Source organism: Oryctolagus cuniculus, chromosome 1, assembly GCF_964237555.1.
Source record: "Oryctolagus cuniculus chromosome 1, mOryCun1.1, whole genome shotgun sequence".
Lineage (NCBI taxonomy): Eukaryota > Metazoa > Chordata > Mammalia > Lagomorpha > Leporidae > Oryctolagus > Oryctolagus cuniculus.
The window spans coordinates 112024552-112052169 of record NC_091432.1 but is presented as its reverse complement, the minus strand read 5'-3'; the positions used below and the strand labels follow the sequence as shown (position 1 = coordinate 112052169).

The 27618-nt window shown below is 56.4% G+C and overlaps 1 long non-coding RNA gene across 1 annotated transcript in view; it reads right to left on the bottom strand.

Moving 5' to 3' along the window:
* Positions 1–5300: 5300 nt before the first annotated feature.
* The window catches only part of LOC103349228 (uncharacterized), a 48937-nt gene continuing 26619 nt past the window's right edge, over positions 5301–27618 (bottom strand). The window contains exons 4-5 of the long non-coding RNA XR_011378068.1: positions 6785–7163; positions 5301–6307 (exon numbers count right to left, since the gene is read on the bottom strand). This is a non-coding gene — a long non-coding RNA (uncharacterized lncRNA). The remainder of the gene's footprint in view (positions 6308–6784; positions 7164–27618) is intronic.

Here is a 27618-nt window from a genome sequence, read left to right as displayed (position 1 = left end):
GCCCGCGGCAGAACCCTGCACAGCGCTGGCGTCCTGCAGCCAAGCTGCAAGTAGGGGGGAGGCACCATGGGGCGGAACATCCATCCCATCAAGCTCCAGGGCACAGCCCAGCCAGCCCCGTGGCAGCCTGGGCCAAAGGTTCGGAAGGCTCGCACCCAGAGAGCCCCAGGTCACACCCCAGGTCAGTGGGAGGGCTGTAGCCTCACGTCTGTCCCCAGTCTCTCCGTCCCAGCTGCACTTCACACGCGGTCTGGAGCATTTGTCTCTCCTGGTAGCGATCCTCAGGGGTTCCTGCATTTATTTCCAGCAAATCAAACTTTCCATCTTGGTCGCCAGCCATCCCCAGCCCCTCAGCCACCCCAGGCCCGTGGAGGTGAACACGCCAGCCCTCTGATCCCTTGCCTTGGAACTTCCATTTCACTCCCGGGGGTTTCTGGCCTCTCCTCCCCTCCAGACTCCGCTCAGAGCTGCCTCCACCAGGAAGCCTCTGAGGGTTAATCCCAGGCCTGTGGCATGGCCCTGCCATCTCCTCCGGGTTTGGGGGGGTGGGGAGCTGCCTGTCATGCAACATTTTTTCTGGAGCCCCAGCACACAGACAGCCATCCGTGTCAGTAGCCCCCAGGATCCCGGCGGCCTGGAAACGCACGCTCACTTGCTGAGCCTCAGAGCAGTGGGACTCCACGGTGCGGGAATGGCCCATCCTGCTGCCGGGAACTTCCCAAGGCAGGGGTCCCGCCCCCCCATCTCTCCTCTGAACTCCCGCCCCAGGAGCCCCCACGCTGGCCCTTTGCCCCGTGCCCTGGGCTGTAGCAAGGACCTCCAAGCCAGACTCGAGGGAAAGCTCTGAACAGCAGGTCAGGAAACCCAGCTCCGGACCTGGCTGCCCTGTGCCCTTGCCAAAGCCACTGAATGTTCCCAGGTCTCGCTTTCCCATCAATGAAACAGAAATGAAGAGCTGTCGCTTTATCAAAAGGTTACAGTGAGAAAAAAGAAAAAAAATGAGCATGCAAGGCAAGCGTTAGGTTTCGCTGCTGTTGTGTGTGTCATCCCCCCCCCCCCCGGCTCTGGGGTCCTCCGACCTGGCCCCCCCGCTTGCTGTCCTGCCCCTGGCAGGGGAGGGACAGAGACGCCCAGCTGGATAAGTGCTCGTTATCCACACTGGTTCCCCGCCACCTTCAGCCCCAGGCCTCTCCACGCAGCTCGCCGGCTGCCTGGGCGGCAGGAACAAGCGGAAGGCTTGTCAGACAAGCCCCGCATCTCCCCGAACACGCTCTGAGCATAATTACCCAGCGGAGAGGCACGGCCCCGCCCCACTGCTGTGCTGTGGCTCACCAGCAGGAGGCCAGGAAGTAGGGGCAGCTTGCTAGCTGAGTAGGCCAGGGAAGGGAGACCCTGGGCCCTGGCCGCGTGGCTGGGGGGCCTCCCATGGCAGCCTGGAGGGAGGGACCCCAGGCGGAGCCCCACTTCTCACTTTCCTCCCAGCACCCTCTCTTCCGCCACCCCACGTCTTGAGGCCCCTCTGCAGGGCAGCTGCACCCACCCTAGGCTCCCCACCCGGTCTCTGACTCCTGCACCTGGGGCGTCTTCCCCAACCCCCACTGCCCCCAGGGCTATGGTGTCACCTGCATTTCAGGTGCAGTACTGACAGCAACCCAGGCATTGGTGGTGCTGGCAGATGCAGACAGGCGGGTGGGGTGGGTCTTCCCCAGAGCCGGGTGCATGGCAAGGGAGCCGCCTCCTCCCACACACCTCCCCCTTCACCCACTTGCCTTCCCAGCGAAACCACTCCTGAAAAATCCCATGGGGAAATGTGTGCTCCGGCCTCCCTGCCCCCCCCCCCAGGTGGCTCACACACTGACTTCACACCTGAGCCCCCTCCCTGTCCTGCCCCTAGGCAGTGATCATTTCTAGAAAGACCTGGGGGAACTGTGCCCTGGGCCAGGCACCTGACTCCCCTGCCTTGCTCCTCTCTTGGGGCAGCTCGAGGAGAAACTGAGACTTTTGGGCTCCCTGGGGTGTGCTCCTCCCAGTTGAGCTGTCAGAGGCAATTTGTCCTTCCAAGAGTCTCACCTGATGGGGAGCAGAGGCTCAGGGGGAGGCCAAATCTGCTTTCCCTCTCACCACACGGACTAAACTTCAGGGAAGACAGAGTCAAGCCCTCCCTCCCGGATGCACCTGCTCCCATCCCACCCTCTGCCAGGCTGGGCCCCTGTGGCCATGGTAGCCTCCCATGAGCCAGGAGTGGGTCCATCCAGGCAGCCCCAAGCCTGTTCTGAGGACCCCAGATCCTCACCCTGGCCTGGGACCACCTTAGGGGATTATGCCCGCAGTCTGACTCCAGACCGGGGCTCAAACCATACCCTTTGGTGCAGGATTCGAGGACACCCACACCAAGGGTAGGGCCCTCCCTCCAAACTCCAAATGCTGAGCCTCATCCCAGCCCTCCCCTTCCAGAGCTCGGCTCTGGGGGGAGTGACAGCACAAGTGGGCAGGCTGCATTGAGACAAACGGGCTGTGATTAGCCGGCCATCAATATCTCTTAAAGGCCCATTCTCTCAAACGCTGGCAGGTCCCTCCAGTCCCCCCACCGTCCCTGAGCCAAGTGGAGGTCCCCACGCAGCCCTGGGCTCCGTCTTTCTCTCTCCTTCCCTCCCTGCCCTGGCCATATCAGCCAGATGGATTATGTCTTATTTCTCTTGGATTTGGCTGCAGGAGCCAAACAGCATTTAAGGCCATTGATTGTTCAAAAGGCCAAGTGTATAATGTACCAGAAAATTAGTTTGGAGTGCCTGGCAGGGGAGCTGCTCAGCTCCGGCCTCAGATTTACTCTGCTCTGGTGGGCAGGGTTGAGGATGGGGCTGGGAGACAGTACACACTCTGGGGCCTGCAAGAGGGTCTGGGGGACCAGCCTCTCCTTGTCGCCAAGGTGGGGGCCACCTAGTTTACACAGGTGAGCTGCCTTACAGCAATAACTTGCCTTCTTTCCTTTCAGCCCCCAGCACTCATTCTCTCTCTCTCTCTCTCTCTCTCTCTCTCTCTCTCTCTCCCTCTCCCTCTTCCTCCCTCTCCCTCACTCTGAAACACACACAGTACACTCACTGTACACCCACAGCATTAGAAAAACATGCCTGTATACGTGTGTGCACATGAGACAGCCCCATTCGCACAGACTGCGCACACCACATGCTCTCTCACCTGGACACACAGGTGTCTCTCTGAGAATCTAGAGAAAAGTTTTCCCTTGGCCTGAAGAATCAGGTGTCCAGAAGAGCCCCTAACATGATACAGGTGATCACTGATGCCGTTAGCTCAGTGACTCTGCTTCTTACTGCTTCGACGCAGAACCATGGACAGCTCCCACCCAGCTGCCCTCCTCTGGCCTCCCTCTGAGAAGAATAGCTCCGGATCACAGCCAGCTGGAGTCCCCCGTAAGTTAGTAACCACAGCGGTGGCTTCCATTTCTGAATGCCTGCTGTGCACCAGTCACAAGCCAAGCTCTCTGGGGGAAGCATCGTGTTGGGTCTTCACAGCCTCCCCAAGATGGGCCTCGTCCCCACCCTACAGATACGACACTGAAGCTGACAGGTGGAGTAATTTCCCAAAGTGTTCTTTTGGGCTGGCCTTAGATAACGGGGCCGGGGCACCCAACGCTGGGGTCCCTGTTACATTGCACTCCAGCATGATTACGACGCTGCACAGGTCTCCCCCCAGATTCGGAGGAGGAGAGATGGATGCCAATCGACCCACAGCGGCAACTCTTCCATGTCAGCCCAGCCCACACTTCCTGTCTCCGCAACACTCAGCCCCATGGTGAGTGGAAGTGGGTGCTGGGCTGGTACACACACACACACACACACACACACAGAGTCGTCCTGAGGCCTGCAAATCAAGGTCAAATACGGCCAACGTCAAGCTAATGTGCAAAGAGAACACTTGAGCAGCTCAAAGGAGTGTGTGCAAGCGAAACAGTTTCAAAGGCAATGACCTGCCACACAGACCCGCTGGGTAAAGATGGAAGGAGAGCCAGGACATCGCCAGGAACAATCGTCCAGCTCTTCTGCCTCTTCCTTCTCCGGGACCAACGAAAAGAAGAAGGTCAAAGCCTCGGTTACTGGCAGAGATGATTAACGGTGATAACGGTGGCTGGTGAGCTCGGTGTCAGCCCAGAAAACAGGAAATGGTTTTGTTGCGATGGACAGAAGAACATCTCTGCCTCTTGGGGTCACTCAGATGAAGTCAGACCCAGCGACGCCTTTGGCAGGAAAACCATAATTGAGCTGCTGATAACCCAGGTGACCCTGAGCAGGGCCCTGAAGTGGGCATGGGGGCTCTGGTTTTGAGCAATATTGCCCGCCTCCCTCCTACCCCCACAGCCTATCAAATGGGCAGCCAAGCTTAGTTTGCCGTGTCAAGATCGTGGACCACCTGAGAACCCTTCTGGGTCACAGGAAAGCCAGGGCCTGTGCTACAGAGAGCGTCTGTCCTACCCTGCAAGGATGGATGTCTTATGTTACGTTCACTTGAGAGGCAGATGGGCAGAGGGAGATCTCTTATCTGCTGGCTGCTCACTCCCTAAATGCCTCCAACAGCTGGGACTGCCCTGGGCTGAAGCAGGGAGTCGGAAGCTCAACCCAGATCTCCCATTTGGGTGGCAGGAACTCAGCTGTTGAGCCACTTCTGCCGCTTCTTCAGCAGGAAGCTGGAGTCAGAAGTGGAGCCGGGGCCTGGCATTGTGGCACAGCGGGTTAAGCTGCCGCCTGCAGTGCCACATGGGTGCCAGCTTGGATCCCAGCTGCTCCACTTCTGATCCAGCTCCTTGATGATGTGCCTGGGAAAGCAGCAACAGGCAGTCCAACTATTTGGGCCCCTGCACATGGGAGACCCAAATGAAGCTCCTGGCTGCTGGCTTCAGATTGGCCCAGCTCCAGCCACCACAGCCAAAGGATAGAAGCTCTCTCTCTCTCTCACTCTGCCTTTCAAGTAAATAACAAATAATGTTAAACAAAGTGGTACCAGGACCTGCCTCATCGCACAGAGGGTTAAGCCGCCACCTGCAGCATCTGATCCCATTTGGAGCCCCAGCTGCTCTGCTTCCGATCCAGCTTCCTAATGAACCTGGAAGGGAGCAGCAGTTGGCCCAAGCGCTTGGGCCCCTGCCACCCACGTGAGCGACCTGGATGGAGCTCCGGACCCCTGGCTTCAACTTGATCCAGCCCTGAATGTCGTGGCCATTTGCAGAGTGAATCAATGGATGGAAGAAGTCTTTCTCTCATATTTCTCTCTCTCTAACTCTGCTTTTCAAATAAATAAAATAAATCTTTAAAAAAAAAAAACAAGAAGTGGAGCCAGGTATTAAACCATCAAAGCCAGGCACTCGGGGTGCAGGACATGGACATCCAAGGCAAGATTTCAAAAGATTTTACTCAAAGTCAAATTCCCTATTTGGGTGCCTTCCCTTGTCCTCCCTAAAGGGATACACATTTGCCATTATTCAAGACCATAAGCCACAGACTTCCAAAGGAGTATCCCAAAAGTGTTTTGATGATGTGGCGTGACCAGAACATGGATCCAGCTCTCTAAATGCCCTGAGAGGGAGGGAGCAATGCTCTCTTAGAAGTTAAAGTTCTGACAGTAAGGGGAAAAAACCTCAGCCTATGTCTCTATTGTCATATTGGCAGCCAGCCATTGGCAGAGGTCCCCAGGGTCCCTTTTGATGCTGACCATTATCTGAAGGAACAAAAAGACAAGGACGAGTTGGTGACGCGGACGGCGCATTGTGCTGGGAGCCAGGAGTCCTGGGGTTCACTCTGGCTTCACCATTTGCTACCTATGTGGCCAAGCACCTGAACCTCTTTGATGCTGGAGGGTTTTTTGGTTTCTTTGTTTAGTAAATATTAACAGCCAAAATTCCCATCTATTGGGTTGTGGTTCTCACTAGACAAGTTAGAGGACCCAGCACGGCACTTGTCACGTGGTATGCATTACTATGTTAGCGGATTCTTTCAGGGCAAGGGCCAGGTAAGCACAGCGCCTGGATAAAGTGGCCCAGGGCTTTGAAGATGAAGGGTGAAACTGGATTTCAATGAGATGGAGAAGGACGCAGTAGGGGAGTGCCTCGAGCCTAAGAGACAAACAGCCCAGCTAACTGCCTCGCCTAGAGTCGGCACTTACCACAAGGCCACAGGAACGAGGCAGGGTTACATCAGTCATCGGAATTAACCTAGGACATGAGCTCAGCGGGACAAAGAAGGCAACTGGTCTCCGGAAGAAAGACACCCTTCAGTGTCACAGCGAGCGTCCCCAAAGCCTACACGGCAGCAAAAAGAGAGTGGGCGGTTAGACAAAAGGAAGAACTTCCACCCACGGCCTGCTAAGTCCTTCAGCAGTCTGATGAGAGAGGTGCGTGGAGACAGGGGGGATGGGTGAGATGACCTCATCGGAATCAGTTCCTGCCTCTCTGAACCTCAGCGAGCCGAGATCTATCCAAAGAGCAGCTTTCCCGCGCCGGGAGGGGCTGCGCGCAGTCCCGGGGATAACGCCAGTGTGGCAATTTAGTGGTGAGCAGCAGCGCTAATGAGTGCCAAGAATAACAGTGGCTTCTTAATGGAGCCCTTAATGAAGACTCATTTCGGGTTTTATTAACGTAGAGAAAAAGCACACACTCTTTTTTCCCCAGCTCTCAGAGAGCAGGCAGAAGACAGAACAGCTCCAAACACACGGCTGAGCCCATTTCCTGGATCCTGCTGGGGATGCCGTGAGGGATTCTGGGAACCCTGAAACCCACCTTTGCTCGTTGGGCCGTCTCCTTGGACCGCTGGCTCCCACGTGATCTCAGGGGGAGACTTCCACTAAGCTTGGTCTTGCAAGATGCAGGCAAACTGCAAATCAGAATACAGGAGACCAAGACGACGGCAGCGGTTTCAACAGGCAGATCCTTCTGGTGAAATGTTTGGTTGGGATGCAGTCTCTCTAGAGCTCTCACCAAGAGAGACCAAACTACGCGGTCCTCTGAGCTGGGACCCCGACACAACGGTGCTCACCAAGCAGACGGCCTCTCTGTAGGCTTCACGTGCAGCAAGAGGGATTCAGGTTAGAGCAGCCTACAGAAATCCAGAACGTGAGGACCTGCGGCCACAGAGTCCAGACTACGAGAAAACCAAGGCCTGGAGAAATGAGAAGCTCATTCAACAATCCAGCAGCCAGTGTGACTTAGCCAGAGTCAGGGCTTCCTGGGTAGAGTCCCCACCCCCACCCCCAGGGGACCCTCTGCCCCTCGCTGGGCTCCTTCCCCCACATCCATGAAGCCTGCCTCACTGACCGCCCTTGGCATCTAGGGCTGCAGCCTGAGGTCTCTCTGGTGCCCCCGCCCTGGCCCAGAGCCGCTCAGGGGCCGCCCTGCACACTGGCAGGTGCTCAGACACTCTCTGTTGACAGAAACAGGAGACCCTGTTTGGTAGATCACTGGCCCCTACCCCTCAGCACAGGCATGGCCGTCACCCCCAAATAGCTCTCCAGTCACCCCAGTCACCCAGCAAGGCTCTACCGACAATCAACACACAGTTAACATGTTAACAAAACGGATGCTCTGCGAGCCCAGGAAGTGAGTGACGGGGGATTTCCTCCCCAGTAGCCTGAACCCCCAGGATGGGACTGTCTGTGCCTGGTGCTCAGGGATAGCCTGCCTGGGAGGGCTCAGAATGATGGGGAGCCACTCCCACCCACCACCCACACACAGGCACACACACACAGGCGCACACATACATGCACAGGCACCCACACACACAGGCACACACACACAGGCGCACACATACACAGGCACCCACACACAGGCGCACACATACACAGGCACCCCTACACACAGACACACACACACAGGCACACACACACACAGGCACCCACACACACAGGCACCCACACACAGGCGCACACATACACAGGCACCCCTACACACACAGGCACACACACACACAGGTGCACATACAGGCACCCACACACAGGCACACACACACAGGCACACATACACACAGGTACACACACAGGCACACACACAGGCACACCCACACACAGGCACACCCACACACAGGTACACACACACAGGCACCCACACACAGGCACACACACACACACAGGCACCCACACACAGGCACCCACACACAGGCACACACATACACAGGCACCCACACACAGGCACACACATACACAGGCACACCACACACAGGCACCCCTACACACACAGGCACCCACACACAGGCACACATACACACAGGCATACACACACAGGCACACATACATAGGCACCCGCACACACAGGCCCCCCCACAGGCCCCCCCCACAGGCACACCACACACAGGAACACCACACACAGGCACACATACACACAGGCACACATACATAGGCACCCACACACACAGGCACCCACACACACAGGCCCCCCCACAGGCACACCACACACAGGCACACAACACACGCAGGCACACCACACACAGGCCCCCCCGACAGGCACACACACACAGGCACCCACACACAGTCACACATACACACAGGCACACATACACACAGGCACACATACACAGGCACCCCACACACAGGCACACATACACAGGCACCCACACACAGGCACACACATACACAGGCACCCACACACAGGCACCCACATACACAGGCACCCATACACAGGCACACATACACACAAACACACATACACAGGCACCCACACACAGGCCCCTCCCACAGGCACACACACACAGGAACACCACACACAGGCACCCACATACACAGGCACACACACACAGGCATACACACACAGGCACACATACACAGGCACACACACAGGTACCCCCCCCACAGGCACCCACACACACACAGGCACCGACACACATAGGCACACACACACAGGCACACCACACACAGGCACACCACACACAGGCACCCACACAGACACACCACACACAGGCACATACACATACACAGGCACACACAGGTACACACACATGCACAGGTACACACACACACAGGTACACACATACAGACACCCACACATACAGGTACACATAGGCACACACAGGTTCACACACAGGCACACACATACACATTCTCACACAGGTGCACACACAGATGCACACACACATACACAGGTATATACACACAGGCACACACATGTGCACACACAGACACAGGTACATGCACACAGGCACACACCCACAAGCACACACACAGGTGCACACACATACACAGGCACACACAGATGCACACATACACAGGCATATGCACAAATACGGGGACACACGAAGGCAACAGCACAGTTCCCGAGTGACTGCCACGTGCATGCACCGTGCGCTGTACTCGCCCTGAGTCAGTTGTCACACGATTCTCACATGGTTACAGGGTAAGGAGCCTTTCTCCTGTTTGAGCAGAAGAGGAGGTTGGGACACAACTGTGAGAGACAGATGGCCTACATCAACTGCCCAAGGTCACAGCGGGTCTGCCTGGCCTGGGCCTACCTCCACTCACATGTCAGCCCCTGCACACTGAGCCCTCGGTGCCCAGGGCACCCGGAGCACTGCAGCACCGCTGCAGGCAATGAATTCTGCAAGAGTGCCCAGACAGGTTCCCCAGGGACTTTGGAGAAAGGCAAGGGCAGCTGGGAGGCCAGCCCCTGGGAAAAGAAGCTGACCTTGAAGGAGCAGCTGCTGTGTGTGCGGCGGTGCTCACTGCACCGTCTCGTCCATTTCTCACCACCGCCTTCTGGCATCGGCATTATGACCCTAACCAGGTTCAGAGAGGGCAAGTGATTTTCCCAAAGTCACACAGCTCATCAATGGCAGATTTAGGATCTGAACCTAGGTCTGCCTGGCTCCAGCAAGAGAAGGCAAAAGCTGCTGCTGGGAGTGGTGGAGATTGTAGGTACAAGGGAGAGGCTAACAATAGCCGAGGCACCTGCTGGAGAGCTCTCTTGCCCAGACAGAGAGAGCACTTCTTTTAGAAGCCTTGAGGCTGGCACTGTAGTGTAGCGGGTAAAGCCGCCAGAGACACCAATATCCCATATGGGCACCCGTTCATGTCCTGGTTGCTCTACTTCCAACCCAGCTCTCTGCTAATGGCCTGGGAAAGCAGTAGAAGATGGCCCAAGTGCTTGGGCCCCTGCTACCCATGTGGGAGACCCGGAAGACGCTCCTGGCTCCTGGCTTCTGCCTGGCTCAGCCCTGGCCATTGCAACCACTTGGGGAGTGAACCAGTGAGTGGAAGATATTTCTCTCTTTCTCTTTCGACTTTTAAATAAATACGTAAGTAAATAAATAGTATTTTAAAAATTGGAGGCTCTGGCAAGGCAGGAGGGGCCAGGTTCGTTGCCCTGCAGGCCCTCGTCCCCTAGGATTCCCAGGCATGTGGCAGCGCCGCCCACTGACCCAATTCCATGAACACGCAAGGGCTCCCTAGCACTGCCACTGCCACTTGAATCTGTTTCCCAGAGAGGTTTCTGCCCCATCTGCTCACATGGCCCCCGGCACCACACTGCTTGCCGGCCACGGCCACGGCCACGGCCACAGCTGTCATCCTCATGAGCCACACAGCTGGGCCGGCCAGCAGCGGCGGGGGCTCTGGGAGGCAGACAGGACCAAGTGCAGATCCTGCCAGCAGGTCTGGTCCTGCGCCTCTCAGAGCCCGTCGCCAGCCTCCCTTCAAAGCCGCCCTGTGCTGTTCTCATGTCCAAGCCCAGTCGCCACAGGGCTCCCTGGCCAGGTCACCTTCTGCCAGGAGAGGCGGAAGCATGGGCGGCTCCCATCTGCATCTGGAGAGGGAGGAGGCTGGAGAGGGCTCCTTCTCTGGGGGGGGGGGGGGCAGAGGGGTGATTCTGGGCAGGGTGGGGAGGGTCCCAGGCTGGGTGACTGTGAAGCGGTTAGGGGTGGGGGCTGGGGGACAGCCTAGGAGAGCCTGGAAGCCAGAGGACACTAGGACCCAGAGACCCACTGAGCAGCGGCCGGGATTCAGATCCTGTCTGTATCAGGAGGGCCTGGGAAAAGCCCCCAGCTTCTCTGGGCTCAGGAGGGGAAACTGAGGCACTCGGTTCTGGGAGAGCTCTCGTTCTGCAAGGGCCCAAAGGACCCAACAGCAGAGGCTCCAAACGCCCAAACTCCAGCCATGCAAACTCTCAGTGAGCTGTTGACGGGGGCACCATGGAGACCTCAGCTAGTCAGGCAGAAGCCCAGCTGGATTAGAGCCCAGCAGCCCCGCCCCCACCCTGCCATCCTCACACCTGCCAGTCTGTCACAAGTTCCTCCCCTGAAGCCACCCAGGCCTCCTCTGCCCCAGACCAGGAGCGTCCCCTGCTCTGGGGCTTCCCGGGAAAGCCATCTCCCTGCTCGGCACCACCTGCATCTCCCTCCCCTCCCGGGGCATCTAAGGGCCTCAGCCTTGGGGCTGGTGCTGTGGCGCGGTGGGCTAAGCCTCCGCCTGTGGTGCAAGCATCCCATATGAGCACTAGTTCGAGTCCCGACTGCTCTACTTGCAATGGCCTCCGAATGGCCTAGAAAGCAGTAGAAGATGGCCCAAGTGCTTGGGCCCCTGCACCTGCATGGGAGACTTGGCGGAAGCTCCTGGCTCCTGGCTTTGGATCTGCCCAGCTCTCAGCACAGAGCCTGGCTGACTGCAGCCTCGGGCAATGCCTGGCAGTAAGGCCCAGGAAGCCCTGTCCTCTCTTCCCAGCACCAGAGGCTGAGATTTCGAAAGTTGTAGAAATAGGAATGATCACCCAGAAGGGAACCGCGGATCATGTCCTGGGGGTGGATCCCCACTACTTCGCTCCTGAACAGGGGAAGATTGGGCACCTCTACCCCTCCGTTTCAAGGCTCTTAAAGGGGCTTCACCTTCCTTTGACCTCCTTGAGGTCCCCTCCCCAGGGCCCACCGCCCCTGCCCATGGCCCCCGCCCCACCCCCGCCCCGGCCTTGTAGCAGGAGTGTAATTAGGCCTTTCCCCAGGACGCCACCCCTCTGCGCAGCTGGGCTGCCCGTCCAACGGGGGATAATTTATGGAAATGGGTAAAGGTGTTTTAAATTATTCAATTTAAATGTAAATAGGGGAGATGGTTTCTCTGAATAAATTGTCTTATTTATGTTCCAGCCGACTCCCTCCCAGGAAAGAATGACGCGTGCTGTTCGGGGCTCTCTGGAACACGGGGCTCTCCTTTCTCTTTAAATCACGCGGAACCCGCCCTCATCCCTGGGGGCAGAAATGCCCCCAACAACCGCTCACCTCCCGGTGAGGTCCCAGGACGTGCCAAGGGCTCTCCAGAGGCTGGCTCACCCCTCCCCTCGCCAGGAGGACAGCGGCTGGGTCGAAAGTGCCTCCCCTGTCGTTTGCTGGGAGTGACCGTGACCAGGGTCTCCCAAGTGGTGGCTGGCAGTTGGCTTCGCACCTCCCTGGAAAACTCCGTGCTGAGATGCCAGCAGACTGTGGTCAACTCTGGGTGTACCTCTCCATTCTGACCAGGGTCCCCCGGACACCGGCAGTCCCTCTTGGCTGTGTGCTGTGTCCCAGCCTTTGGCACAGGGGCCCACGGTTGGTGTTTGAGGGTGGGGAGAGCAGTCCCTCCAAACTGCCCGCATGCCAGTCTTGTCTTGGGACAGAGGCCACCGCACAGGCGAGGAACCAGTGGTCCACACAGTCTTAGAGGGTGTTCAGGAACAAGGGACAGACTGCACCCTCCTCGAGTGGCTCCCATCACATGGGAATTTGCTAGCTCTGAACACCTGTGGGTGGGGCAGAGTTCAGGGCGGGTCTGATCTGCAGTCTGGCCCTGCTTCCCTCTGACCCCCTGCTGTGCACACACCTCACAAGACCATGAGAGGCCTGGGTGGTTGGGGACATGGATCCACCCAACATCCAGAGAAAGCGGAAGCCAGCAACTCTCAGAGACTTCCAGGAGCCTAAAGAACTCTTCCTCTATCCACACCTCCAAAAACTCTGCTTGCATCTCATTGGCCTGTTCTCGACCAATTGCTGGCAAGGAAAGAGGACTAGTGTAGACCAATCAGGAGCTGGGGATGGGGCCAGCTCCTCCCTGAGGAATGCAGATGGGGTCTGTCAGGGAGGAGGAAGTAGGAACTGGACCTGGGAAACAGGATGCCGCGAAGTAACAAAGTAACGACTTAGTCAGTGTGGAGAGATTGCCCAAATCAATACACACAGCTCTGAATCATTACCCATGTTAGTTTCAGCCCTCCCTGCTTGAACTGGGTCATTTGCTGTCTGTATGATTCTAAGAGCCAGACCATTGTGTTTCCCCCAGAGAGCAGAGAATCAGACTGATGACCCAGGGCACAGGCTGGTTGGCAAGACTAGTCCAACGAGGGCACCAGGAGCTGTCCAGCTGCCTTAAATTCTCCCAGGGTTACTGCAAACCATGGAGTGCTTGCCCAAGCCCCACGATCGTGCCTGCCCTCTCTACCATCACCAGGTGCTGGAGGTTCCCTGACAGACGTATTTTCTGTTCTGTGGACTTAGCATCCTGATGGTGGACTTCATCGGGTTTCTTGCTGCTTGGGTTGGCTGCTGTTAGACCCTCTGAGTGAGGATGCTAACACATCGAGAGGCACACCCCAAAGACTCAGAGTCCAGACCGGTTATTCAGCGTCTGCGCAGACGGGCCTCCTGAACTCGGGAGTCCAGAGAGCGCCCTCAGCATAGAGCCACACGGTTTATATACCCGCAGCGACCAATCCGTGAGCTGATCATGTGAAAGGCATGCATCCTCTATCCAATCAGTGAGCTGATCATGTGAAAGGCATGTGTCCTCCATCCAATCAGTGAGCTGATCATGTGAAAGGCATGCGTCCTCCATCCAATCCGCTACGGGATCACATGGGAGGCATGCACCTCATCGCCATTTTGTTGTTTACTTCTTCAGCAGTTCCTTTCCCTGTCAGCGTCATCTTGTTCACCCTGAGGGGGACGACGTCTCGTTCCCTTCATTCCCCTGGAGGGAGAGCGGCTTCCCGCTTCCCACACCGTTATCTGAGTATTAGGAGGCATACAAAATGGGTTAGGTCTTAGCACAGCCAGGCGCAAGTGTCTCAGCTAGCTAAGCATAGGGTCCCTTATTTTTATAGCTGCACCTAATTTTAGCTCTGGGGGAAAAAGTTTAGGGCTATAATTTTTAAACTTTAATTTTATTTGGGGCAAAGGTGACTTCTTGTTTTTGATAGCGTTAGCTTAAGTCACTCCATCTTGGTTTGATTTTAAGGTTCTTCATGCAAATGTCCTTGCTATGTGTGGGAGATTCCACCTTGAACCACACCTTCCCAAGGTGGAAAGCAGGAACATGATTACCCAGCCTCCTTTGCAGCTGGAGCAGACTCCACCCATACCCAGCCTCCTTTGCAGCTGGAGCACAGACCCCACCAATCATAGTGATCAGAGTTCTGACTTTGGAAAGGAGGAGTTTGAATAAGGAGACGCTTATGCAAGGGTGGCAGTGGAGGTGCCTGGTTTGGGGCAGGTTTGGGGTGTGTGTGTGTAGCAATGATAGCAAGGTCGTCTTGTTCCTGGGGGCCAGTGTTGGTGCACAGTTAGGCTTCTGCTTAAATGCTGCCATCCCGTATCAGAGGGCTGCTCCACTTCCAATCCAGCTCCCTGCTAATGCACCTGGGAAGGCAGCAGAGGATGGCCCAAGTGCTTGGCCCCCTGTGCCCACGTGAAATACCAGGATGGCCTGGCCCAGACTTGGCTGCTGTGACCACCTGGGGGAGTGGAGCAGCAGAAGGAAGAAGGCTCTCTCTGTCGCTCTCTGTTGCTCTCCCTTTCGAGTAAGTAAATGAAGAAAGGCCGAGTATGTTCCTGGCCCAGTGCACATCAGCAGAGGAGCGACAGTGGTGGCAGAGGCTCCCCTGACGCTGGGGACACAATGTGTTGGTTCTGTGTGTTGCAGACATCACACCCGGAAGCTTAGTCTCAAGCCGGTTCTCCTGTCCTCTCTGTGGTTAACTGAGTCACCCAGGATTCTAATGCAGTCCCTTTATGCTTGGCCAGTGAGCATTGGCTTCTATTGCTTGTGGCTACAGACCTTGCCTGCTGAAGTCCACGGGGCTGCTCCAACAAGGTGTCATCGACTGAGTGGCTTACAAACAACACTCGTTTGTGAACTCAGACAATTTGCCTAACTAAGACCTCCTCCCCAAGGTTTCCCCCAGGTCTGGAGGTTGGCAAGGCCATGACAAGGCCCTGGCAGGGGCCTGTGTGCTGAGGGCTTTGAGGTCCACTGACGGTGTCTTCTTGCTGTGTCCCCACATGATGGAAGGGGCAAGGGGTCTCTCTCAGGCCTCTTCTTAGAAGGGCACTGATCCTGCCCTTGGGTCCTAGTCACCCTCCCCAAGACCCCTCTTCCAAACACCACTGCCTTGGGAGTTACAATTCGATATAGGATTTGGAGGGGTCACACTGAGACCCCAGTTCTGACCTATGCAGAAGCCTGCTCCATCCTTGGTACAACCTACTCATCCCTAAGACCCCTGCTGAACACCTGTTGTCTGAATTCCCCAAAGCCTGGGCACTTTCATGCCTCTACCTTGGCTGTCTCCGTAGAGGAATAAACCTGTGTTGAGTCCCCATCATCCCTGGACACACACACACACACACACACACACGGGGTGGGGGGTTCTGAGCTCCCTGGGACCTGGGCCATCACCTCGTCCTCACGTCCAGCTTGGGGACACAGAGTAGAACAGGTGCACACTAAGTGTTTGTTGCAGGTAGTCCTTGCCACCATCTTCATCTGACACCAATAAAAACCCTGCCTATGCCTGACCCTGGATTGAGCAAGGACCACAGAGGATGCCTCACACCTTATCCCACCTCCTCCAGAGTCAGGCATGAGGTTCGCATGCAGGGGCTCCAGGCACTGCAATGCCCATCAGAACATCCCCTAAATACCACAGCAGAGCTACCTAACCACCCCTGATGGATGCCCCTGCATTGACTCCTTCCAGCCAGCCGCTCCCAGGCTGGGCCAGGCCTGGAAGATGGGGGAGCATCCCCGGCTATCACGGGAGGGTGCTGTGCCCATGACAGCGTTGACAGGAAGGAGCAGTTGTCCCGGGGGAGCCCACGGCCTTCTTGGGCACTTTGGGGAACCAATTCCCAGTGGGGAACCAGCTTCTCCGTTGGCGCCACTGGGCTGTGAAAGTGCCTGCTCAGAGGGTGCTCCCATCTCAGCCTCTGTGCCTGTCCCCACTCCCCCCATGTCCCCCAAGGCAGCCCCAGACAAGGTCCCTGCCCGGGCTATGGGGATGCTGCTCTGTAAGCTGCTGGAGAGAGATGCCCACGGAGTTACACGGCCAACAGGGGTAACCCTCATCCTGGCCACACCTGCACGTACGCACCCCCACCCCACCCCCTCTGCGGGAAGAGCAGGGGACACGGACAAGCTTTGTAGGGTCAATTTCATGATCTTGGGCATGATCAACAAGCAAGCAGAGAAGAGCCTCCATCCAGGAAGCCAATGGCCTAGGTATCTGGGCAATTCTAGAAAAGCAAGCCTGGCCTGCAGGCCCCCTGCCTCGCTATGCTGCCTTGCTTGCAGGAAACACACACACCCCAGCTGCACCTTCCCGCATGCAGATGATGCGGTGCACTTTCCCCCTTCCCAGGCAGCACCTGAACGAGCCCTGTCAGGGCCAAGGGAGAAAGCACGTGGCCCATGACTTTAGCAACGCCTCAGATGGAGTCAGACTACCTGGACTCAAATATCAGCTCCTGCTGTCACTCTCAGTGACTTTAGGCAATTTTCCTAAATACCTCCCGGTCCTTCTGAGCTGTAAATGCAGCCTGCTGGCAAAGGGTCTAGCCTGACGCCTGGCACGTGTGAGACCTCCACAGAGCATGCACTATTATTATTATTGTTATTATTAGGACTCACTGAAGTCAGGCGGTTCTTGATCCTCCCAATCTGAATCCTGCCCGCCGCCCTTCAGGCCATTCCGGCTCGTTGTGCTCCCCACGGGCTCGGTACCCAGGCATCCCCAAGGGCCACGTGACAAGAAGAATGGTGCTGGAAGCAGAAGAGCCGCACTCAAGTCCAATTTCGAGTCTGTGAATCACGAGTCTCCTTCAGTGCACAAGACAAACTCTAAATACACATCACCAGCTGTGCAGCTGCGCCTACCTCCCTCTCCTTCCCCAGCCACAGGCCACAGCGTCCCCACGTGCACGGCAGGAGAACACCTTCCCCACAGAGGCACGGCGAGGGTTAAGCCCAATGTGATGGCATCTAAGCCAGCACCTGGGACATGGCAGGCCGGCAGGGCTCCTACACTCACAGCAAGACATGGTCCCCTGAGATGCTTCTACGTGAGGACACACGATGGCCCCATTCCTATTGCCTTCTCCAGTCTAACGCAACAAACTCTGAAGATCCTTTAGTCCAAGAAGCCACCATCCGAGGTCACCGCAAGTGGCGGAAACCCAGGCGTCCCCAGGACTGGAGAGCAGCTCTCCACAGTGGAGCTGCTGTCCGGGAGGGGGCTGCTGAGTCTCACAGCAGACCCCACCCTTCACAGTGCACAAACACTTCCTCCTTTGCCCTCTGAGCGGGCGCTTTCACAGCCCAGCGGCGCCAATGGAGAAGCTGGTTCCCCACTGGGAATTGGTTCCCCAAAGTACCCAAGAAGGCCGTGGGCTCCCCCGGGACAGCTGCTCCTTCCTGTCAATGCTGTCATGGGCACAGCACCCTCCCGTGATAGCTGGGGACGCTCCCCCATCTTCCAGGCCTGGTCCAGTGCCCTTGCCTAGCACAGACGTGGCTTCCCAACCACGAAACAGCTAGTCTGATCCAGTGGCTTCCTTTCACTGATGGGGAAACCGCGGGAGGGAGAGAAGCAGAGAGTGCCCCGGGTCACACACAGCAAGCTGGTGATGCGACAGCCCTAGTGACGGAAGAACATGACATCATCCCAAAGCGTCAGAAGAGAGGAAAGCCTAGAAGATAAGGTGGTCGTACCCGCCACCCTTCCTTGGCAATCAAAGCTGAGTCCCACCACTCAGACCTTTTCTCCTTTTTAAGATTGTCTGATAGGGAGCTGGCGCTGCAGCATAGTAGGCTAAGCCTCCATCTGTGGTGCCTGCATCCCATGTGGGCACGGGTTCGAGTCCCGGCTGCTCCACTTCCGATCCAGCTATGGCCTGGGAAAGCAGTGGAAGACAGCTCAAGTATTTGGGCCCCTGCACCCACTTGGGAGACCCGGAGGAATCTCCTGGCTCCTCCAGCTCCAGCCATGGCAGCCATTTAGGGAGTGAGCCAGCGAATGGAAGACCTCTCTCTGTCTGTCTCTTCCTCTCTCTGTCTGTGTACCTCTCAAATAAATAAAATCTTTTTAAAAAATGATTGATTTGAAAGGCAGTGTGCCAGAGAGAGGGAGAAAGGGAAAAAGGGAGAGAGAGAGAGAGAGAGAGAGAGAGATCTCCCATGTACTGGTTCATTCCCCAAATGACTGCAACAGTCGGGTCTGAGCCAGACTCTGGTGCTTCATCTGGGTCTCCTAAGTGGATGGCAGAGGCCCAAGCACTTGGGCCATCTTTAGCTGCTTTCCCAGGCACATTAGCAGGGAGCTGGATTGGAAGTGGAGCAGCTGGGACTTGAACCAGTGCTCAGAAGTGGGATGCTGGTGTCGTGAGCAGCAGCTTAAGCCACTGCACATCACGAGCTCCCACTCAGCCCTCCAAGAAGGGTTGCAGATGCTGGATGCAAATGGACCACAAAAATGTCCCCAGAGCCCCCCTACCATATCCAACGTGGCTTTGCAGAGGTGGTAACCTGTGACTCGCTTTGACCAATGAAATTCCATGGAAGCAATGGCAAGACTAGGCCTTAAGAGACCTGCTGCCTCCATTGCCTCCTGCAGTGCCGTGGGAACAAGCCTGCACCTGCCTGCAGGATGCGAGACCAAGTGGTCCCAGCTGAGGCCTCCCCAGATCTAACTACAGCCCACTGACCCCAAACACGAGAACCCCACCCTAGATCCACACAGGCACCTCCTGCACCCACCCTTATCATGCTCGAGACCTGGTCAAGACCAGAGGAACCACGACTCTTGAGATATCACAAGTCTCACTGTTAAGTCACTGAGCATGGGAGTTTCGTACCAGCTAACAGGACTTGGAAAAGGCCCCGTCATAGCCTGGGAGATGCTGAGGCTCGCGCTCGCCCAAGGCCTTGTAGGAGCAGAAACCTCTTCTGCAAAGAGCCTGGCCGAGCTTCCTCCCTATCTGTGCAGCCCAGGGCCAGCAGGGTCAGCTCTGGCTTCAGCTCCAGCCGGTCCCGGCAGCTTGGCATCTGCAGTCCCCCCACGACGGTCAGAACCCAGGTTGGGTAGCAGCCCAGAGCTGTCCTGTCATGAGACCTGGGGCCTTCCCCAGCCCAGGGAGAGCTCAGCTTGAAGACAAAACCCACAAGAGAGAAGCATCCAGGGCCAGACCTCCCCCACCCCCGCCCAGGGGGAGCAATCAGCCCCTGGAGCCGCAGCTCGGCCGCTTGACATTTGATGGCAGTCATTATCAGACACTTGTTCCCAATCAGGCCTCGAGTGTCGCTGAGGGCCCCTCTGCTGCCTCCTCATTCCAGGGAGCATTAATGGAAAGAGGGGAGGCGGGGAACCCACCTAGGTCTGGGCAAAGGTCTTTGTGACTCACTCCTCTGACTCCAGCCCCCTCTCTCCTCCAGAGCTCCTCGGGACTGAGCTACAAGCTGGAGAACAGAGAGGGCTGGGGTGGGAGTGCCCCAGGGGCAGGAGGCTCAGCGCCCACATCCTTGGTTAAGCCAGGGCGTGGGGAGGCTGGTACGGAGGCACGCGGGAAGCCTGGCTCAGAGCTTGACTCCTGCTGGACCTGAGAAGCACTTTGTCTCGCAGCTCATGAGTCTGGGGGTCCTGAGCCCCCTGGGCAGTCGGCTTCTCCCTCTCTGCAGCTGGGCTCAGGGCACCGCCAGGTCCCTCTCTGCAGAGGCCGCTTGAGGAACCTGGATACGTGCTGGCTGCCTTTGTCCGCAGGCGGACAAGCTCAGGTGAGCAGGTGCACACACGGTGGTAGAGGTGTGTGTGTGTGTGTGTGTGTGCACAGGGTCTGGCTTCTTGCCGCAGCTGGCCAGGACCAACATTTCCTGGCTTAGAGTCATCCGTGGGATTCACCGTTTACGTCTCTAGTCAGTGACTCAACCATGCCAAATACTTCACAGCCTGAAAGCAGAGCCAGTTATGTGCTTACAAAGCAGAGGGTGTAGACAGCCCGGTTCTGGTGTGATGGTCCTGCACACACACACATCTGCTTTCACAAGGAACTCAACCAACCACATATGAAATACAGAGGAGGAGAGCAGTGGAAGAGTGAAGGGTCCTCAGAAAGATCAACCCAGGAGTCTTCCTGGAGAAGGTGGCAAAGTCTGAACTGGATGTTTTTAAAAGATTTATTTATTTACTTGAAAGTCAGAGTTACACATAGAGAAGAAGAGGCAGAGAGAGAGAGAGAGAGGTCTTCCATCCGCTGGTTCACTCCACAATTGGCCGCAACGGCCAGAGCTGTGCCGATCCGAAGCTAGGAGCCAGGAGCTTCTTCCAGATCTCCCACATGCGTGCAGGGGCCCAAGGACTTGGGCCATCTTCTACTGCTTTCCCAGGCCACAGCAGAGAGCTGGATCAGAAGTGGAGCAGCCGGGTCTTGAACCAGCACCCATATGGGATGCTGACACTGAAGGCGGTGGTTTTACCCACTACACCACAGCACTGACCCCTGAACTGGATTTTGATAGGAAGCCTGGTTGTGCAGAGCAGCAGGAGAAACAGCTACAGAGGTGGGGCAGAAATGGCTCTGTTTAAATCTCCTGCTATGAAACAGTGAGAATTTCGCTTTACCCTGGTAGAGTGACTTAGGATCTGCAAAGCTTTTATTTATTCATTTATTTTTAAAGACTTCTTCACTTACTTGAGAGGCATAGCTGCAGACAGAGAGAGGGAGAGACTGGTTCACTCCCCAAATTGTCACAAAGAGTTCCAGAGAGGCAGAGGCAGAGAGAGAGAGAGAGGGAGAGAGAGAGGTCTTCCATCCACCGGTTCACTCCCCAAATGGCTGCAATGGCTGGAGCTGTGCCAATCTGAAGCTTTTTCCAGGTCTCCCACGCAGGCGTAGGGGTCCAGGGACTTGGGCCATCTTCCACTGCTTTCCCAGGCCATAGCAGAGAGCTGGATGGGAAGTGGAGCATCCCCCATATGGAATGCCGGCACCGCAGGCGGGGGCTTCACCGTCTACGCCACCGCGCCAGCCCCGCGAGGCCCTTCCGTGTCTATTTCTGGTCAGAGTCTCACACAGACCTGGGCAGCTCAGGCTTCAGCATCTCCATCTTATAAAAGAGGAAGGCAGGGCTCATAGAAGCGGCGTTCCCGGCGTCTCCAGGCTCGTGAGCAGAGAGCAGGGGAGAGACGCAGGGCCGCTGGCTGCTGCCCGCCCCGGTGCCCTGTCCCCAGCTTCTCCCTACCCCCGGCTACTCTCGTGTGAACATCCCCCCCACCGCCCCAGGCAGGGTGCTTCTCCAGCTCAGACGCGCTCAGACGCACTCAGACGGTGCCTGGGAAGTGAGCGAGCAGAGGACAGCGGTGGTGTGGTGTCTGAGCTGAGGTGGAGCCCAGCTCTGCCGAGAATGTGGCCATGGTCGTGGCTTGTCGGTTGCTCCCTGAGCCTCACCCACAGAGAGATTCGTGCGAGGATTAGGAGAAAGACGTCCTTGAAGCACATGGGTTTCCTCAGCTGGTGCTAACTCCTATCGGGAACATCACGGTTAGTATTGCAAATCAAAGAGACTTTCTTGGCCGCCATTTTTCACCCGTTCCCTGCTTCCAGGCCACACGGTGGCCTTCTGTGACTGGACATGTGGCTTCTGGCGAGCCCAGGCGACACTCTCCCAGGCACCCTGACGGGCCCTAAGAATGCTCCCCCAGCTAGTGTCGGACCTGGGGCTCTCATTTCTATTAAATCTCCATTTGCCAAGAAAGCAGAAAGGTAATTATGAATCTTGGTCTTAAATCACTCCGCCGCTGAATTATTAAAGGGAAGAATTAAAAATAATCAGGCTTTTTCATTACACTTCATAGCAGGGAAATTAAAGGTGTAAGAATGTATTTTTTGCCTCGAATTTAAGTATTCATTTTGGAGATTTATAGGGGAGCTGAAATGATTCCCTGTGTGCCCAGTTCTCCCTTTTCTAAAGGGGGAGAGGGAAAACCTTGTAAAATTAAAAGGCAGATAGAGCGAAGAAGGGATTTAACATAAAGAAGTACAACTGAGTGTTTTGCATTTTAATACATTTTTTTCTGCACAATTACACCATTGAGTGATATGGCAGAGAGAGATTAGGCCAGTGTGCATTCTAGACACTGGGTGGTGAAAAGGCACGGGGGTCACCCCAGATGCTGGGCCAGGAAAGCAGGCAGGGGCTCAGAGCTGGGCCCCAGACCCCAAAGTTCTGAGAGGCAAAGCTGCCCACGTGCTCTGGTAGGAAGAGGGTGATAGGGCAAGAATGGGGAAGGGGAGGGCCACCTGTCAGATCTGGAAGAAGGTGCCAGAGAGAGAGAGGAGGTGGCCACTTCTCTGAGCCTTCCCTTCCCCCACACCCACGCCCCCATGATCCTAAGGGAGTGCTGCAGCCAGGACAGTCGAGTTAGGGGAGAAACAGGAAGATTCTGGAAGGCTTTGGTCCTCAGAGCCCCAGATGGATGACAGCAAGGCTGGGATCCAGCTTCAGGGTCCCCAGTCCCAGAGAGGCAGGAGGAGGCAAAGCCACGTCTCTGACTCAAGTGGGCTCCCCGGAGCTGGGTGCCCAAGGGAGAGGCCAGCGCCCGCCCCCAGCAGCCCCTGGTGGGATCCCACCCCCCACCCCACTCCTGGCGGCTCCAGGCAAGAGCAGGGCAAAGGCGGCCTGGAGGGGGCAGGAGAGGCCACCGCCCAGGGAGTTCCTCCTTCCTCCTACGTGTGCCTCTGCCTTCTGGGGTCAGGAAGAGGACGGAGCAGGTGTTGGGAGCTCCTGCCACACTGGTAGCAGCTGCAGCGTCCCAAATCGGATACCGGGGAGGGTGCTGAGAGCAGGCCTGTCCCATCCAGATGCGCTCCAGCAGCAGGCCTGCCTCTCCGTGGGGACACCAAGCGCGGTCACCTCCGTTCTGCCTCTGATCGCCCACGTGGAACCCGCGGGACCAGGGGGGAGGAGCAGGGAGAGGAGCGGCCCCGCCCCCGTGGAGCCGGCCCCCAGCCGCTCCGCCGCCCGCCCCCTCCCCTGAGGTGGTAATGAATTGCAGGGACACGGCGCTGAGAGGTGTCAGAACAATTTCTATTAAACATAATTTCCTAATGAAAAGGTTACGAGGGAGCCCAGTGCAGCTAATCAGGATTGAATGCTCACTCCAACCGCTCTGAGGGAGGGGGCAGGAGGCCAGGTCTTTGCTTCTACCTGGGCCGGGGGAGCTATGCCTCCCAGTTAAGGTCTTGTGTGGCCTGGTTGAGAGCTTGCTGGGGCCAGGCGCTGGGCTGTGCTTCCCGGTGTTGTGTCCTCGCCGCCCCACTTTCAAAATGAGCCAAGCGAGGCTCTGAAAGGCCTTATGACTTGCCCAAGGCTACACCCTTAGACACTCGGAAGGAAGGGCTGCATTGGAACCCTGGTCTCTCTGATTCAAAGCCTGAATGGGTGGCCATCCTCCACCTCCACCTCCCAGGGCGATGCCCAGCCTGCAGGCTTTGCTCTGTCAGACGCTTCTGCAGGAGGGGGCAGAACGTTCCAGGTTCCTGATAGGTCCCTGGGGAGAGAGGCTCCCAGGGGCTGTATTTGAAAATCCTCCAGGAATCTCACCACCATCTCTATACACTAGAGAGCGATGGAGATAAAGAAGGGCCTGGATCAGAGCTCCACCTCCCTGGCTCCCACTGCTCCCGCCCCCGCCCCCCCCCACCGTGCCCATCCCCCCTGATGGGCCCCTGGCTCTGCACCCCGCCCCAGCAGGATGCGTCTCCTCATCGCTCATTACAATGAAGCTGTCACAGACTGCCACGCGCCTGTCTTCCCAGGACCTTCAAAGCTGGAAACGGCATGAAATATGCAGCCACCTTCCCAGCTCCCACTCGCCCTCGGCTCCCTCACGCTAATTGCTCCACACAGATTAAACTTGGATGTCGCAGCTCCAGCTGAGGGCACCCGACGCTAGCAGTCTCTGAAATGGGAGAGGAGGCTGCTCCTGCCCCCAGGCCATGGGAGCTCCCTGCCTGGGCGTCTGAGCTGCTGCCTCCTCGCACATGCACACACACGCATTCTCTGCAGTGAGGCCGTCTCCTCCCAGCCCCCTTAGTCCGAAGGCTCCTTGGGCAAGCGAGGCTTTTGCTGAGAACCACAGTGGTTCCCGAAGTGCAGTCCCTGGGCCAGCAGCAACCGCAGCAGCATCTCCTTAACCTTTGCAAGAAATGTAAATTAATGGCATCAGAAACTGGGATGTGGGTGTGGCGGGGTGGGGGGAGGGAGTGCTGTGACACAGTAAGTTAAGCTGCCGCCTATGAAGCCAGCATCCCATGTGAATGGCAGTTCAAGTGCCACACGTTCCACTTCCAATCCAGCTTCCTGCATATTCACCTGGGAAAGCAGCAGAAGATGTCCCAAGTGCTTGGGCTCCTGCCACCCACATGAGAGACCCAGATGGAGTTCTAGGCTCCTGGCTTTGACCTGGCCCAGCCCAGCCATTGCAGACATTGGGAAGTAAACCAGCAGAAGGAAGACCTCTGTCTCTCTTTCTAATTCTGCCTTTCAAGTTAATAAATGCATTTATTAAAAATGAAAGAAACTGGGGGTTTGGACCAACAATGTGGGTTTAGCAAGCCCATTGGGCAATTTTGATACACACTTCATATTGAGAACCACTGAACTAAAGATGGCTCAATCAATATGGAGCCAGCATGATGGAGCCCCCAGGGCTGTGCTGAGGCATCCCTGCATGGAGCTGGCCACTTGCGACTGACAGGAACAAGAATCTTCATCGTAGGCTACAGGTGTGGCCCAGGAATCCTGGGGCCCGGAGAGGAGGAGAGCTGAAGGTTGCAGGCAAGGAAGGCTCCATGGTGGAGGGAAATTAAACTAAAATGTAAAGAATCAGGGCCACAATTCGGGCAGGAGACAGGGATGATCACTCCAGTGAGCTTTCTGTAGGCAGTTCATCCGTTCACCAGGTGCTGTCGTATTCTCCATCTAACTGGGGGGTGAGTGGAGCAGGTGCCATCACCACCTTGCACAGGGGAGACGGCAGAGGGGGAGAGCACTCTGCTCAGGTTCTCAGAGCAGAAAGTTGAAATCAGGAGCCAGGGGCCGGCGCTGTGGCGTAGTAGGTTAAGCCTCTGCCTGCAGTGCCGACATCCCATATGAGTGCCGATTCGTGTCCCAACTGTTCTTCTTCTGATCCAGCTCCCTGCTAATGGCCTGGGAAAGCAATGGAAGATGGCCCAAGTGCTTGGATCCCTGCACCCGTGTGGGAGACCTGGAAGAAACTATTGGATCCTGGCTTCTGATGAGCTCAGCTCCAGCCCTTGTGGCCATTGGGGAGTGAATCAGCAGATGGAAGACCTCTCTTTCTTTGGCTCCTTCTCTCTGTCTGTAACTCTACCTCTCAAAGAAATTTAAAAAAGAAAAGAAGAAGAAAGAAAAGAAACAAAGCAGGGGCAGCTCAGATTTTCGATGCCTATGCCAGTTTTCTCTCTTAGAATTGAGCTCTCTAGGCTGGAAAGCTATAGGTGGGCTGTGCCCAGCTGCTGGCAGGATCTCAAGGAGCTGAGGGTGAAGTGAGGAATACCCCCGGGTTCCTGGGCATCCTGGCATTACACCTGCTGCTCCTCCTCTTTATTTCACTAGGGCCCCAGCAGCAGGCTCTGTGCTCACCTCAGCTACAAGTGGCCCAAAAACCAAGGAGAAGGTTGGGTGGACTCTGTCAGGGAATAGGAAGCAGCTCAATTGCCTGGGTTGGAGAGCCCCGAAATGATCCCAGGAAGGGCCATTTGGCTTTGGACAAAGGCCTCAAGGATGGCAGGGGATGGTGAAGAAGGCTCCAGCCAGGGGCCAGATATGGGGCTGTGGGGCAAGCAGAGGGCATGGGAGCATACAGGGTTAGTAGACACGGTTGCATGGGTCTGGTGCAGGCAATAGCACTTGGGCTGTGATTAAGGACCAGGTTATTGTGAGCTGTCAGGCAGAGCCGAAACTTGTCTTAGCATAGGTATGTCTGAACGCTATGGGACTTGCAGGAGAGGCTGCTGCTGTGGGCATGGCCAGGAGCGCTGCAGAGAACAAGTCTGGTTGATGGCTGGCTGCAGGTGCTGGTGCGGCCAGGCAGGAAGTACTAGACAGCATCTGAGGTCAGCACCATGGACAGCTCCAAGGAACCCACCTTGGTAAGCAGAGGTAAGTAAGCTTGTACACCCACTTCATTCCCGGTCCCCTAATTTCTCTCTCGACATCAAGCTCTGAGTCATACTCACTACTCAAGACTGACTCTCAAGGATGCTGAGTGAGTCTGAGTCTCTCCTCTTTGGGCCTTTGCACCCTGTGCCTAGAATCAGGATTCTGAGAAACCTCTGGTTTGAATCTTTACAAGATGATCATTTTCCTGCAAATCCAAAGTCTACTCCTTGCTCCCAGATTCCCCCGACTCTGCATGAAATCTCTTATTCTCGGAGCCCTCTTCCCCAAGTGGAGGTCGGGGAGCTCCCAGGCCTGTGACTCTCATCTCTCTCCCCTCTTGCCCTCATCTCCTGAGCCTTGAGAGGCAGGATGAGATGCAGGTGAGCAGTGTATAAGGGCCTGGATTTCCACCAGCACTGCCACCCACCAGCCACGCTGAAACCACCTCCTGCCCTCAGTGTCCCCACGCACCTCCATCACCAGAAGAGGAGCTGCAAGCGGGGCTGTGGGGACTGGGTGCACTCGGCCCCTTATCCTGGAAGGTCACCCAATAGAGAAGACTTCTGAGATCTTCAGCCTCGGAAGCCGAGTCCCACCCCTCAGACGGAGAGGGAGGAGTCTCCATAATGCACTGAGCACTTGCTTAGTGCCACTTTGTCAGCATCATCTCACTGAGTCATCAAATCCACCCCATGTGGTAGATTGTACCCTTTTAACAGATGAAGAGACTGAGACTGAGAGAGGTTAAAAACCTGTACTAGACTTTCTGTCCCCTTCCTGGCACTCAGGATGTAGAAGCCAGGACATGGTGGGTCCTCTGATGTGAAACTCTGGATTTTCCTGGGTCTTCTGGCCTTGGCAGTGATCAACTGCGCTAACGACACAGAAGCCAAACCTCTGTGGGTCATCTCAACAAAGGAGATCCAGGGACAGCTGCACAGACTTCCCACTACTGGTGGGGGTGACATGGTGACAACCACCAGGAAGAAAGGCAAACCCAAGCTCAGAAGGAAGATAGACCCAGCAATGAAAATTGCACATGGAGAAAATATGGTGTGTTTCTGTATGTTGAAGATAATACAGGGGTCATAGTAAGCAATAAAGGGGAGATGAAAGATTTGCCATCACAGGACCAGCTGAAAAAGAGGGCACATACTTGTG